The following is a 14709-nucleotide window of genomic DNA, read 5'->3' as shown; positions in this document are numbered from 1 at the left end:
TACCTTTTTGCACCTTTCTCTCAGCCTCCAGATCCTACGGATTCCCTGTAATCTGTATAAACTGGTCGAGAGCAGGGAAATAGGGAGAAGACATTTCCTTGAAATGTCCTAGACAAGAGACACCTGCATCCTTCTAGATGCAGGAATTCAGGGGTTCTTCAAGCCTCAGCCTGGCTTGCAGCAGTTTTGGCAGCCTTTGGAAGGCACCAGATGGTCAGCCAAGTGATACATAATCTATGTAACTTTATGCCATTTATTACTTTATAATTGTATCAAACTATAATTTGTAAGCAAATTTTGTTTAAAAGCTATTAACTATGTTTTTCTAATTGTTTTGGTATACTTTTATAAAACAAGGCTATTAAATCCTGGTTGCAGGTTCCTAACCATCAATTTTTTGGTAGATTTAATATATAGTATATAATTACAGAGTTTTAAGTACATGTGGAAATTTTCAGAAATTTCTCATTTATTTCTTTGATCTCAAGGTTCTTAAAAAGCTGACATAGGCCAGGCATGGTAGCTCATGCTTGTAATCCTAGCACTTGGGGAGGCCAAGGCCAGAGGATCCAACAAGGCCAGGAATTCAAGAACAGCCTGGACAATTCTCTCAAAAAAAAAAAAAAAAAAAAAAAAAAAAAAAAAAAAAGAGAGAGAGAACTTTAAGCCATGCAATTAGAGAATGTGAAGATAATCTACCCAAGTAGATATTTATAAATAAACCTAACCTTCTCATTTTCCACATAACTAGTTTAGCATTATTTATTTGAAATCCACAATTGTAGTTTTCAACTCGGCAAAATCTCATATATACTGTGTATTTAGCACTATGTAATAAGAAAGCAAAAAATCAGGATCCTTCAAATATTACATACATAAAATTTATGAAACTAGGAGTTGCTACATTTCAATATAAACTCAATTAACGAATTTTATTCCAGAGAATGTAAGAATTACAAACATTCGGCCGGGTGCGGTGGCTCGCACCTGTAATTCCAGCACTTTGGGAGGCAGAGGCAGGTGGATCACCTGAGGTCAGGAGTTTGAGACCAGCCTGGCCAGCATAGTGAAACTCTGTCTCTACTAAAAATACAAAAATTAGCCGGGCGTGGTGGGGGTGGGGGGCGCCTATAATCCCAGCTACCTGGGAGGCTGAGGCAGGAGAATCACTTGGACCTGGGAGTCGGAGGTTGCAGTGAGCTGAGATTGCACCATTGCACTCCAGCCTGGGTGACAGAGCAAGACTCTGTCTCAAAAAAAAAAACAAAAAAAAAACAAAAAAAGAATTACAGACATTTAAAGAGGATATTCTATTGTCACCAGTGTAAAAGTGATACCTTTTTTTTAATGGGCACATATCAGATATTTACGGGTACTTTGGTATCTGTTCATATTACAACATGTATACTTTTTTTTTTTTTTGGAGACAGAGTCTTCTCTGTCACCCAGGCTGGAGTGCAATGGCATAATCTTGGCTCACTGCAACCTCTGCATCCCAGGTTCAGGTGATTCTCCTGCCTCAGCCTCCCGAGTAGCTGGGATTACAGGCGCCCACCACCACGCCTGGCTAATTTTTTAATTTTTAGTAGAGACGGGGGTTTTACCATGTTGGCCAGGCTGGTCTTGAACTCCTGACCTCAGGTGATCCGCCCACCTCGGCCTCCCAAAGTGCTGGGATTACAGATGTGAGCCACCGTGCCCAGCCACAACACATATACTTTTAAAGTAGCTTTTTAAAAATGACTTTATTCTGTGAAGTATGAAAAAAGAAAAAAAGAAAACATGATATTTAATTCAATTCTGACATCATAAAAACATGCATTTATAAGTATTGGTTATACTGTTTACAATTATTAAATACTCATGAAAGAAAGGTAGATGAAAAATAAAAATCATCATTTTGGATGAAAGGAAATAAATTATTTCTGCCTTGAGTGGTTAAAAATTCAAGTATGGGGGGGAGGGGGGAGGGATAGCATTAGGAGATACACCTAATGTAAATGATGAGTTAATGGGTGCAGCACACCAACATGGCACATGTATACATATGTAACAAACCTGCACGTTGTGCACATGTACCCTAGAACTTAAAGTATAATATATATATATATATATATGTAAATTCAAGTATTGACCAGGCACGGTGGCTCACGCCTGTAATCCCAGCACTTTGGGAGGCCAAGGCAGGTGGATCACCTGAGATCAAGGGTTTGAGACCAGCCTGACCAGCGTGGTGAAACCCCGTCTCTACTAAAAATACAAAAATTAGCCAGGTGTGGTGGTGGGCTCTTGTAATGTCAGCTACTCCAGAGTCTGAGGCAGGAAAATCACTTGAACCCAGGAGGCGGAGTTTGCAGTGAGCCGAGATCACGCCATTGCACTTCAGCCTGGGCAACAAGAGCAAAACTCAGTCTCAAAAAAAAAAAAAATTAAGTATTTTACTATGAATTTAATTACATATGACTATTTATTATAATTACTACTTTAATTGATTAACCAATAGATATTTTGTAGCTTAATTTTTTAAAGAAAGCAATTATGTGAACAACGTTTTGCAGTAATTTTAGCTTAGCTTTGTCCATATAGGCTAGTGTTTATGTATTTGCTTTATCCCCTCAGAATTATAATTATACCAAGGTGTTATATAGAAAGGAGTGATTCTCGCTTCAACCTGGGAGGCAGAGGTTGCAGTGAGCTGAGATCGCGCCACCGCACTCCAGCCTTGGCAAAAGAGCGAGACTCTGACTCAAAAAAGAAAGAAAGGGCTGAGCCTGGTGGCTCACTCCTGTAATCCCAGCACTTTGGGAGGCCGAGGCTGGTGGATCACCTGAGGTCAGGAGTTCAAGACCAGCCTGGCCAACATGGTGAAATCCCATCTCTACAAAAATACAAAAATTAGCTGGGCATAATGGCAGGTGCCTATAATCCCAGTTACTTGGGAGGCTGAGGCAGGAGAATCGTTTGAACCCGGGAGGCAGAAGTTGCAGTGAGCCAAGATCGTACCACTGCACTCCAGCCTTGGCGACAGAATGAGACTCCGTCTCAAAAAAAAAAAAAAAAAAAAAAGAAAGAAGGAAAGAAAAGAAAGGAGTGATTCTTTTATCCTTTGTACTCATTTGTTTTCCTTTTCATGCACCTTGCTGCCCTGCATAAAAGTTAGTTGTAACTCATTTAAATTAAGGTCTCCAGTGTGAAGTAGTGTATTGCTTAACTGGACAGGGCTGTAACCTGAAGTGTAAGAAGGGGAGTGTCCCCATTTCCCAACACAGGTCTTTAGCAATAAAGGTGTGGTACCACCAGTGCTAAAGAATACTATTCTAGTTAAACGTGTTTGTGTTCCGCATCTTCCATTGTGCAGTACACTCTATTATTTATAAATTCTAATCCTTTAGTAAAGAAAAAAAGTAAGAAAGAAAAACAAAAACCACCACCCAAAACCAAAAGCCATCTACAGGCTTTGAAAATTCCTGGACATAAAGCATCAGTCACTGGATTTTCCTTCACCCCTGCCAAGTTCCACCGTCTCAGAGCAGGCTTCCCAACAAGAGCTGCGAGAGCAGGGCAGGGAAATGTTGCTAAGTGACATAGGGTTTAGTCGTGCGATGGAGTATTAGAGGACACTTGACATTGAGCCTTGTGCTACTTCACAGCCATTCCACAATATAATGGAAGAGCTGCAATATTATGTAGATAATGGAGGATTGTAGACAGAGTGGCAAAATAGAGAATTCCTAGCTTCAACTGTTAGTTCCGAAAGGTCAGGTAGTTTAAGAATGATGTGTTTAGGCTGGGCGCAGTTGCTCACACCTGTAAGCTGAGCACTTTGGGAGGCTGAGGCGAGAGGATCGCTTGAGATGAGGAGTTCAAGACCAGCCTGGCCAACATGGTGAAACCCTATCTCTACTAAAAATACAAAAATGGCCAGGTGCGGTGGCTCACGCCTGTAATCCCAGCCCTTTGGGAGGCCGAGGCAGGCGGATCATGAGGTCAAGAGATCCAGACCATTCTGGTCAACATGGTGAAACCCTGTCTCTACTAAAAAATACAAAAATTAGCTGGGCATGGTGGCTCGCGCCTGTAGTCCCAGCTACTCAGGAGGCTGAGGCAGGAGGGTCGCTTGAACCCGGGAAGTGGAGGTTGCAGTGAGCTGAGATCGCGCTACTGCACTCCAGCCTGGGCAACAGAGCGAGATTCCGTCTCAAAAAAAAAAAAAACCCACAAACCCCAAAATTCGCTGAACGTGGTAGTGCACACCTGTAGTCTCAGCTATTCAGGAGGCTGACGCAGGAGAATTGCTCGAACCCTAGACGTGGAGGTTGGAGGGAGCCAAGATGACACCACTGCACTCCAGCCTGAGCGACAGAGTGAGACTCTCTCAAAAAAAAAGAAAAAAAGAAAGAAAAGAAAAAATAGAAATGCTGTTGTATGCAGGCATACCTCAAATATATTGCAGAGTCAATTTCAGACCACTCCACAATAAAATGAATATTGCAATAAAGTGAGTCACACACACTAAAAACAAACAAACAAAAAAAGATGTGCTTAATTAGCCAATGATGCAAGTTCAAAAAAAAGGGAAAGACTGATATGGCTGCTTATATCTCTAAATTTTTCATGTTAGTTCCTTCCGCACCCCAGAATAATCTTAGGTTTAGAACTACTTAATTAACTAATTAATGAATTAAAATGTTTGTTCATTCAGAAAAATATTCATTGAGTACCTATAAGGTAGAGTGTTGGGTCAAAGTATGAAAATTGACTCTTACACTGATATTGTGAGGTTTGCATAAGAAGTTTGTTGTAAAAATGAAAAAGTATGGAGACCAAAGACAGCAATTCTTTGTATTGATTATTGTTTTATTTTATTTCTAAGACAAGTCAAGAGAATGTGCCTTTATTAGATATGACTATGGGTTCCAAAACTGATGTTTCCCAGTTGTTGAAGGAGGTGACCAGGAAGTCTTAACATGAATAGCTACATAATATTAAGAATTCATTATGGGCCAGGTGCAGTGGCTCACGCCTGTAATCCCAGCACTTTAAGAGGCTGAGACGGGTGGATCCTGAGGTCAGGAGTTCGAGAACAGCCTGGGCAACAAGGTGAAACCCTGTATCTACCAAAATACAAAAAATTAGCCGGACTTGGTGGCGTGTGCCTGTAGTCCCAGCTACTCGGGAGACTGAGGCAGGAGAATTGCTTGAACCCAGGAGGCAGAGGTTGCAGTGAGCCAAGATCGTGCCACTGCACTCCAGCCTGGGCGACAGAGAGAGACTCCTTCTCAAAAAAAAAAAAAAAAAAAATTAGCCAGGCATGGAGGTGCATGCCTATAGTCAGTAGGGAGGATCACCTGAGGCTGGGAGGTTGATGATGCAGTGAGCCATGTTCCCACAACTGCACTCCAGCCTGGGTAACAAAGAGAGACTCTTTCTCAAAAAAAAAAAAAAGAAAAAAAACTCGTTATGTTACAGAAGATTGCTAGAGTTCTGTTTTAAACCAAAGCTCTTGATTTTACTTTAAATAATTCAATTTATGCACATTTTAAAAAGCGTATTGTTAAAGTGAGCTGCACTTGTTACTTATTTTTTGCATATTCATTCACTATTCTGTGTCTAGGATATCCTTTATTTTTCTCCTGGCAAATAATGTGTCTAAGATAAATGAACAATGATCTTTATTAAGCACTTAATTTATGCAAGCTGGGGTGATGTTAAACACTATGTGATTAGAACCAATTTTGAGGGCCAGGTGCAGTGGCTCACACTTGTAATCCCGGCACTTTGGGAGGCCAAGGTGGGCAAATCGCTTGAGGTCAGGAGTTTGAGACCAGCCTGGCCAACATGGAGAAACCCTGTCTCTACTAAAAATATAAAATTAGCTGGGCATGGTGGTGCATGCCTGTAATCCCAGCCACTCAGGAGGCTGAGTCAGGAGAATCGCTTGAACCCGGGAGGTGGAGGTTGCCGTGGGTGGAGATTGTGCCAATGAACTCCAGCCTGGGCGACAGAGTAACATTCCATATCAAAATGACAACAACAACAACAATGAAAACAACAACAACAAAAACAAACAAAAAACCCCACAACTTTTCAAAAAAGTACTTATGGCTTGGTATGGTGGCTCACACCTGTAATCCCAATATTTTGGGAGGCCAAGGCGGGGCGATTGCTTGAGCCCAAGAGTTCAAGACCTGCCTGGGCAACACAATGAGACCCCTTCTTTATTAAAAAAGAAAAGAAAAGGCTGGGCGTGGTGGCTCATGCCTGTAATCTCAGCACTTTGGGAGGCCGAGGCAGATGGATCACCTGAGGTCAGGAGTTCAAGACCACCCTGGCCAACATGCTGAAACTTCGTCTCTACTAAAAAAATACAAAAATTAGCCGAGCATGGTGGCACACGCCTGTAGTCCCAGCTACTCGGGAAGCTGAGGCAGGAGAATTGCTTGAACCCGGGAGGTGGAGGTTGCAGTGAACCAAGATTGCACCACTGCACTCCAGCCTGGGCAACAGAGCTGGTCTCCATCTCAAAAAATAAAATAAAATAACTTCTAAATATTATATAACCTTTTATTAGTTATAATGATCTTATATTACCTCTGTATTTCAAAAATCATTTCTGAATATTTAAATAATTAATCTCAAATAGAACTAGAACCAAGATGCCTTCTTTCCAAGTGATCACCACGCTCAGTCCTCAGTCTAGGCTTCAGTGAACTAATCAAGCAAATACTTAGAGCTACCTCCAGCTGCTCCGCTTTGAACATTAAACTCAGAATCTCTAGTCAAAGCCTTATATTGGTAAAATTTGCCCAATTCAGTGTTACATTGCGTATTCCTTTAACACTTCAATGCATTCCCACAAATTTCCTAGGTTCCTATTAATAACAACTTGCAAGATTTTGCAATTATTTTGGTATGTAAAGCCTTATCTACTTGGAACACATATTTTAATTTTCTCCCCAAGGCACTCTGGGAGTGAACTGGTTTATGGAGGCAGGCAGGGATGGTTGGGGTGGGTCTTCAGGAGAACAGGCATCCTCTTGCAAGGTTACTGCCTTTGGAAAGGTTTAAACAGGGAAACCAGTTTTCTGAGACAGTGAAGGAGTTCTGTTTTCACTGGCAAGGGAGGGTCAAGGGAATTTGGGGGTATAAGATTCCCAGCTTCGCCTGAGTCCACCCAAATATTCCGAATGTCTAAGAGTTTACCTCCTTCCCAATACCCTCATCTTAACATGAAAGACTTGATGAAGTTGTATGTTATGTTTTAATTCTATAATCTGCAAAATTAAATTTGGGGCTTTGTCTGTCAGGAAGTTGCAAGAAATCAGTTCTTTTTTTTAGTTTAATTTTATTGTAAATTAATGATTTATGGTTGTATATATGAAGAGATCGGCTTTTTTAATGTTATTGTGGAACTTCTCTGGGTCTCTATTCTTTGAACTGAGAGTTCAACTCCCTGTCATTTTCTTATTCTTTTTATTTTTTGACAGTGTTTTGCTCTGTCACCAGGCTAAAGTTCAGTGGCAAGATCACAGCTCACTGCAGCCTCAATCTCCCAGGCTCAAGCGATTCCCCCCCACCACCTCAGTTTCCCAAGTAGCTGGGACTACAGGTGCACCACCATGCCTGGCTAATATTTTAAATTTTTTGTAGAGATAGAGTCTTGCCATGTTGCTCAGGCTGGGCTTGAACTCACGGGCTCAAGCAATCTTCTTGCCTTGGCCTCCCAAAGTGCTAGGATTACAGGCGTTAGCCACTATGTTTCGCAACATTTTCTTATTCTTACTGAAATATTCTTCTATTCTCCAGTGCTCCTAGAAGAAATCATCTTGTCTTTTTGTTTGTTTGTTTTAGAAACAGTGTAAAGAGGTTTTTTTTTTTAAAAAAATTGTGTAAATGTAACATTAGGCTAAATTATTTAAAGTCAATAAATTTTTATTCAAGGAATTCCATGTTGTGATTTGTTCCACTGTCCATCAAGGTGACTTTAGATCCTCTAAAGAGCTGGATTCAAAAGACTGATCTTCAAGTTAGCCCTTTTAAATGAAACTAATGCTAATTTTAATTCAGTTGTCCTGTCAGTCCATAATTCTTTTATTTTGGTTTCTGTCATCTTTTAATATGGATATACTGATGAAGACTTCAAAATTCACCAAGAATCTTTGGGATCTAATTTCTTCAGCCAATTTAAGGTCCTTTTTACTGTAGGTGGTGGATCTGCCTGGTTCTCAATTGGACACCCTCTCTTAACATGAATGAGTTCAAATCATATTTATTCCTAAGCGATCACACTCAAGAATAGTACAGATGTGTGGAATACGCCAATACCTTTAACTCCAGACACCATGTTCTCAAGATAAAAGCCTTTAAAACAAAAAGTCATTGTCTGTATCACGTCAACATGAAATTGGAATGCAAAATTAATACTGCTGAGGATTTCCCTCATATCCCATGCTGTTTAACTATCTCTTCTACAGTTCTAGAATCAATCTTTTTTTATTAAGAGACAGGGTCTGTCTTTGTTACACAGGCTGGAGTACAGTGGTGCCATCAAGGCTCAGTGCAGCCACTAACTCCTGGCTCAATCCTCTTGCCTTAGCCTCCCCTTCCTGAGTAGCTGCAACTACAGGTACATGCCCCAATATCCAGCTAATTTTTAAATTTTTGTGGAGATGAGGTGTTTGTTACGTTCTTGCCCAGGCTTGTCTTGAACTCCTGGCTTCAAGCAATACTCCCACTTCGGTGTGGAGATTGCAGGCTTTAGCCACTGTGCCTGGCCTGGGACCAACTTTTATGGCTATCAATACTCCATCAGTTAACTGTCTCAGGTATCATAATATCCATTCTGATATGTATCAAAACTCATACTGAACAATGAGTTCTGGGTTGCAAAAGAGGATTTATTTTTTGCACCTTTCCATAAGTCTTTGTCCACAAGTTAAACAAAAACATACATAAGTGCAGTTTTGTTGTTGTTGTTGTTTTTTGCTAACACGGAGTCTCGCTCTGTCACCCAAGCTGGAGTGCAGTGGCATGATAGCTCACTGCAACCTCCGCCTCCCAGGTTCAACTGATTCTCCTGCCTCAGCCTTCCGAATAACTGGGATTACAGGTGCTTGCCATCACACATGGCTAATTTTTGTATTTTTAGTAGAGACAGGGTTTCACCATGTTGGCCAGGCTGGTCTCAAAGCCCTGACCTCAAGTGACCCGCCTGCCTCAGCCTCCCAAAGTGCTGGGATTATAGGCATGAGCCACTGAGCCCAGCTGAAATCATCTTGTCTTTGGCTATCTTTATTATCACATTAGACAAGTTCTTGAATTCTCAAAGCCTTGTCCTTTTCAAGCTCTTCATTCCAAACAAACACAGCTCATATTTTCAGGAATCATTATGTCATCATCCCATGATGTAATGGTTACTTGTGTTGACTTCACAAGGCTATAGTACCCAGTTAATCAAAAACTAATTTAGGTGTGGCTAGAAGGAAATTTGCTGGCCGGGTGCGGTGGCTCATGCCTGTAATCCCAGCACTTTGGGAGGCCGAGGCAGGCGGATCACAAGGTCAGGAGTTTGAGGCCAGCCTGGCCAACATGGTGAAACCCTGTCTCTACTAAAAAAAACACAAAAATTAGCTGGGCATGGTGGTGTGCACCTGTAATCCCAGCTACTCAGGAGGCTAAGGCAGGAGAATTGCTCGAGCCGGGGAGGTGGAGGTTGCAGTGAGCCAAGATTGTGCCACTGCACTCCAGCCTAGGTGACAGAGCAAGACTTCATCTCAAAAAAAAAAAAAAAAAAAAAAAAGGAAATTCGCTGAAGGAATTTTGTAGATAGGATAAGCATCTACAGTTGACTTTAAGTAAAGGAGATTATCATCCATTAATTATCTGGGTGGACCTTATTCAATCAGTTAAATAGCCTAAGAGCAAAATGGAAGTTTCCCTAAGAAAGAAGAAATTCTTTTTTTTTTTTTTGAGACAGAGTCTCGCTCTGTCACCCAGGCTGGAGTGCAGTGGCGCGATCTCGGCTCACTGCAAGCTCCGCCTCCCGGGTTCACGCCATTCTCCTGCCTCAGCCTCCCGAGTAGCTGGGACTACAGGCACCCACCACCATGCCCGGCTAATTTTTTCTATTTTTAGTAGAGAAGGGGTTTCACCGTGTTAGCCAGGATGGTCTCAATCTCCTGACCTTGTGATCCGCCTGCCTCGGCCTCCCAAAGTGTTGGGATTACAGGCGTGAGCCACTGTGCCCGGTCTTTAGAAAAAAGAAATTCTAACCTTGGGCTACAGTTTTAGCTTCTGCCTGAGTTTCCAGCCTAAGAGCCTGCCCAAGATTTCAGACTTGCTTAGCCAGCCCCCACAATTATGAAAGGTAACAAACAATTCCTTGCAATAAATTTATAAACTTATACACACACACACACCACACACACACACACACACACACACACACTCCTAGTTCTTTTTCTGGTAGAATCCTAATTGATATGCATGCCATGCATTCAGAGATAGCTACATAATTTGCTTGGTGCATTGCAAAGTGAAAAATGTAAGGACCTTGTATAAAAAGCAGAAAAAAATGCAATTAAGATACTAAAATATAAAGCATTGTTCTTTTTTTTTTTTTTTTTTGAGACAGAGTCTTGCTCTGTTGCCCAGGCTGGAGTGCAGTGGCGCGATCTCAGCTCACTGTGACCTCTGCCTACTGAGTTCAAGCAGTCCTCCTGCCTCAGCCTCCCAAGTAGCTGGGACTACAGGCACACGCCACCACACCCACCTAGTTTTTGTATTTTTAGTAGAGACGAGGTTTCACCATGTTGGCCAGGCTGGTCTTGAACTCCTGACCTTGTGATCCACCTGCCTCAGGCTCCCAAAGTGCTGGGATTACAAGTGTGAGCCACCACACCAAGCCTACTTGAGATAATTTTTCTAAAAAGATTTAACTGTACATTTACATCATTTCATGTAAGTCTGAATTTAATCGTAAATGTTAATTTATACAATGGCATTTAATGTTTCCTCTGATAGTTTCTGTAACTTGTAGATGCCAGTCATATAAGAAATTAAAAGTGGCTTCATGTATATAATTCAGGATAGCTATTTATGCATTCTACTGTATATTCAATTAAAAGGAAAAAATTAATTTTAGATTTGTCTTCCTCATTAATGTTTTTTTCACCTGAGTTCCACATGAAAAGTGTTCTTTTCTGTTAAATGCGACAATCTTTAAATTCAGTTTTTGTTGTTATTGTTGTTGTTTGAGACAGTCTCACTCTGTCACCCAGGCTGGAGTGCAGTGGCGCGATCTCAGCTCACTGAAACCTCTCCCTCCTAGGTTCAAGTGATTCTCCTACCTCAGCCTCCCAAGTAGCTGGGATTAGATGCGTGCACCACCACGCCGGCTAATTTTTGTATTTTTAGTAAAGACGGGGTTTCACCATGTTGGCCAGGCTGGTCTCGAACATCTGACCTTGTGATCCACCCTCCTTGGCCTCCCAAAGTGCTGGGATTACAGGCGTGAGCCATCACGCCCGGCCTAAAATCTGTTTTTATTTGTATGCCTGTGAATATTTTCTTTGAAATGTTGCAGCAGGTTTCAAAACTGGTGTATTAGTCAAGGTTCTCTATAGGGACAGAACTAATAGGATAAATGTATATATGAATAGGAGTTTATTAAGGAGTATTGACTCACACGATCACAAGGTGAAGTCCCACAGTAGGCTGTCTGCAAGCTGAGGAGCAAAGAAGCCCGTCCAAGTCCCAAAACCTGAAAAGTATGGAAGCCGACAGTGCAGCCTTCAGTCTCTGGCCTAAGGCCTGAGAACCCCTGGCGAATCGCTGGTATAAGTCCAAGAGCTTAAATAGAGAAAATTATTAGGAGTTTAATGACCCAACAGCAGGGTATTAAACTCAGTATGAGTCCCTTTTGAGACTAAGGCCTGGACTGTATGCCCATGAAGCCAGCCCTGCATGAATTGCTAATATACTCATTTCACCATGTTTATGCTATGTTAGGTAAGCAACTCAATCTCCAAATTCCCTTTTTGATAGTCTGTTTACTATGTAATTGGGTCATGGGAGCAGATCTCTCATGAATGGTCTAGCACCATTCCCTTAGTGATAGGCAAGTTCTGGTTGTTTAAACGTCTGTGGCACCGGGCCAGGTGTGGTGGCTCATGTCTGTAATCCCAACACTTTGAGAAGCCAAGACAGGTGGGTCGGTTGAGGTTAGGAGTTGGAGACCAGCCTGGCCAACATGGTGAAACCCCGTCTCTACTAAAAATACAAAAATTAGCCGGGCGTGGTGGCTCACGCCTGTAATCCCAGGGAGGGAGGCTGAGGCAGGAGAATCTCTTGAACTTGGGAGGCAGAAGTTGCAGTGAGCTGAGATCATGCCATTGCACTCCAGCTTGGGCGACAGAGTGAGACACCATATCAAAAAAAAAAAAAAAAAAAAAGGTCTGTGGCACCTCCCTCCTCACTGTCTCGTGCTTGTGCTTGATCTCTCTCTCTCTCTCCATGTGATTTGCTGGCTTCCCATTTCACCTTCTGTGATGATTAGAAGCTTCGTGAGACTCACCAGAAGCAGATGCAGGCACCACATTTCTTGTACTGTCTGCAGAACCTTGAGACAATGAAACATCTTTTCTTTATAAATTACCCAGCCTCAGGTATTTCTTTCTTTCTTTTTTTTTTTTTCTGAAATGCAGTTTTGCTCTTGTTGCCCAGGCTGGAGTGCAATGGTGTGATCTTGGCCTACTGCAACCTCTGCCTCCTGGGTTTAAGCCATTCTCCTGCCTCAGCCTCCTGAGTAGGTGGGATTACAGGCGCCTGCCACCACGCCCGGCTAATTTTTTATTTTTAGTAGAGACGGGGTTTCGCCATGTTGGCCAGGCTGGTCTCCAACTCCTGACCTCAGGTGATCCACCCGCTTTGGCCTCTATAGGCGTGAGCCACTGCGCCTGGCCTACGAATTTTTTTATAGCAACGCCAAAATGGCCTAACACAGTCAGTTGGGTGAAGATTGGGTTATCCAGAAAGTAGCTGTCAAGGAGTTAGGAATAAAGTAGACTTTTGGTGACAATGCTTGTGAAAGATGAGTGGTGAAACAGGAGTAGACAGGGACAGCCTTCAGATTTTGTCATTCTTTGAGAGACGAAGTAGCTTTCTTTTCTTTTCTTTTTTTTTTTTTTGAGACAGAGTCTCACTCTGTCACCCAGGCTGGTGCAATGGCGCGATCTCGGCTCACTGCAAGCTCCGCCTCCCGGGTTCACGCCATTCTCCAGCCTCAGCCTCCGGAGTAGCTGGTACTACAGGAGCCCACCACCATGCCCGGCTAATTTTTTGTGTTTTTAGTAGAGATGGGGTTTCACCGTGTTAGCCACGATGGTCTCGATCTCCTGACCTCGTGATCCGCCCACCTCAGCCTCCCAAAGTGCTGGGATTACAGGCGTGAGCCACCACACCCAGCCCAGAAGAAGCCTTCATCTAGATATCATAAAAATACTAAACTTGGCCAGGCAAGGCAGCTCATGCCTATAATCCCAGCACTTTAGGAGGCCAAGGCAGGAGGATCACCTGAGGTCAGGAGTTTGAGACCAGCGAGACCAACATGACAAAACCCCGTCTCTACTAAAAATACAAAAACTAGCCAGGCATTGTGGCACATGCCTGTAATCCCAGCTACTCAGTCAAAAAAAAAAAAAAAAAAAAAAAAAAAGATTATAATTCTCTTTCTTTCTTTCTTTTTTTTTGAAGTAGGGACAGGATCTTGCTATGTTGGCTACACTGGTCTCAACCTCCTGGGCTCAAGTGATCCAACTTGGCCTCCTAAAGTGCTGGGATTACAGGCGTGAGCCGCTGCACCTGGGATTCTTGTATAGGTGGATTACTGCTTATAGGAGGCAGGATAATGAATCCTTAAACATATCAATGTCCTAATCTTCAGAATCTGTAAATGTTAGGTTACACAGCTAAGGAGGATTTAGATTGCAGATGGAACTAAGAATGCTAATCAGCTGATTTTAGGGAGATTATCCTAGATTATCTGGGGAGGCCCAATATAATCCCAAAGGTCCTTAAAAGTGGAAAAGGGGCCGAGCTCCGTGGCTTACACCTGTAATCGCAACACTTTGGGAGGCCGAGGCAGGCAGATCGCTTGAGCTCATGAGTTTGAGACCAGCATGGTAACATGGCAAGACCCCATCGCTACAAAAAAAACTACAAAAATTAGCCAGGTGTGGTGGTGCACGCCTGTAGTCTGCTACTCAGGAGGCTGAGGTGGAAGGATCCACCTGAGCCCAGTAGGTGGAGGCTACAGTGAGCCAAGATGTCGCCACTGCACTCCAGCCTGGGTAATAGTGAGACCCTGTCTCAAAATAAATGAATAAATAAATATATTAAACATATTTATTTTATATTCTGTATCTAAAATTCTAGCATCTGAAGTTTTTGAGGCTGCTTCCAACTCATAGTACTTTATTTTCTTGTGTGTTTTTTGACTTTTTTTTTTTTTTCAAGATGGAGTTTCACTCTTATCGCCCAGGCTGGAGTGCAGTGGGGCCATCTCAGCTCACTGCAACCTCTGCCTCCTCGGTTCTAGCGATTCTCCTGCCTCAGCCTCCCGTGTAGCTGGGATTATAGACCTGCACCACTGCGCCCAGCTAATTTTTTTGTATTTTTAGTAGAGGCAGGTTTCTCCATGTTGGCCAGGCC

General features: G+C 42.5%; 1 non-coding gene across 1 annotated transcript; it reads right to left on the bottom strand.

The window, feature by feature from the left end:
* Window positions 1–8832: 8832 nt before the first annotated feature.
* On the bottom strand, window positions 8833–8960 carry LOC112440263 (small nucleolar RNA SNORA40). The gene has a single exon (XR_003028438.1). It is a non-coding gene; the product is annotated as a small nucleolar RNA SNORA40 (small nucleolar RNA).
* Window positions 8961–14709: the final 5749 nt, after the last annotated feature.

The sequence above is a fragment of the Pan paniscus genome, chromosome 5 (genome assembly GCF_029289425.2).
Source record: "Pan paniscus chromosome 5, NHGRI_mPanPan1-v2.0_pri, whole genome shotgun sequence".
Lineage (NCBI taxonomy): Eukaryota > Metazoa > Chordata > Mammalia > Primates > Hominidae > Pan > Pan paniscus.
Note: the sequence above shows the minus strand (reverse complement) of the source record. Positions and strands in the feature narration are given on the sequence as shown.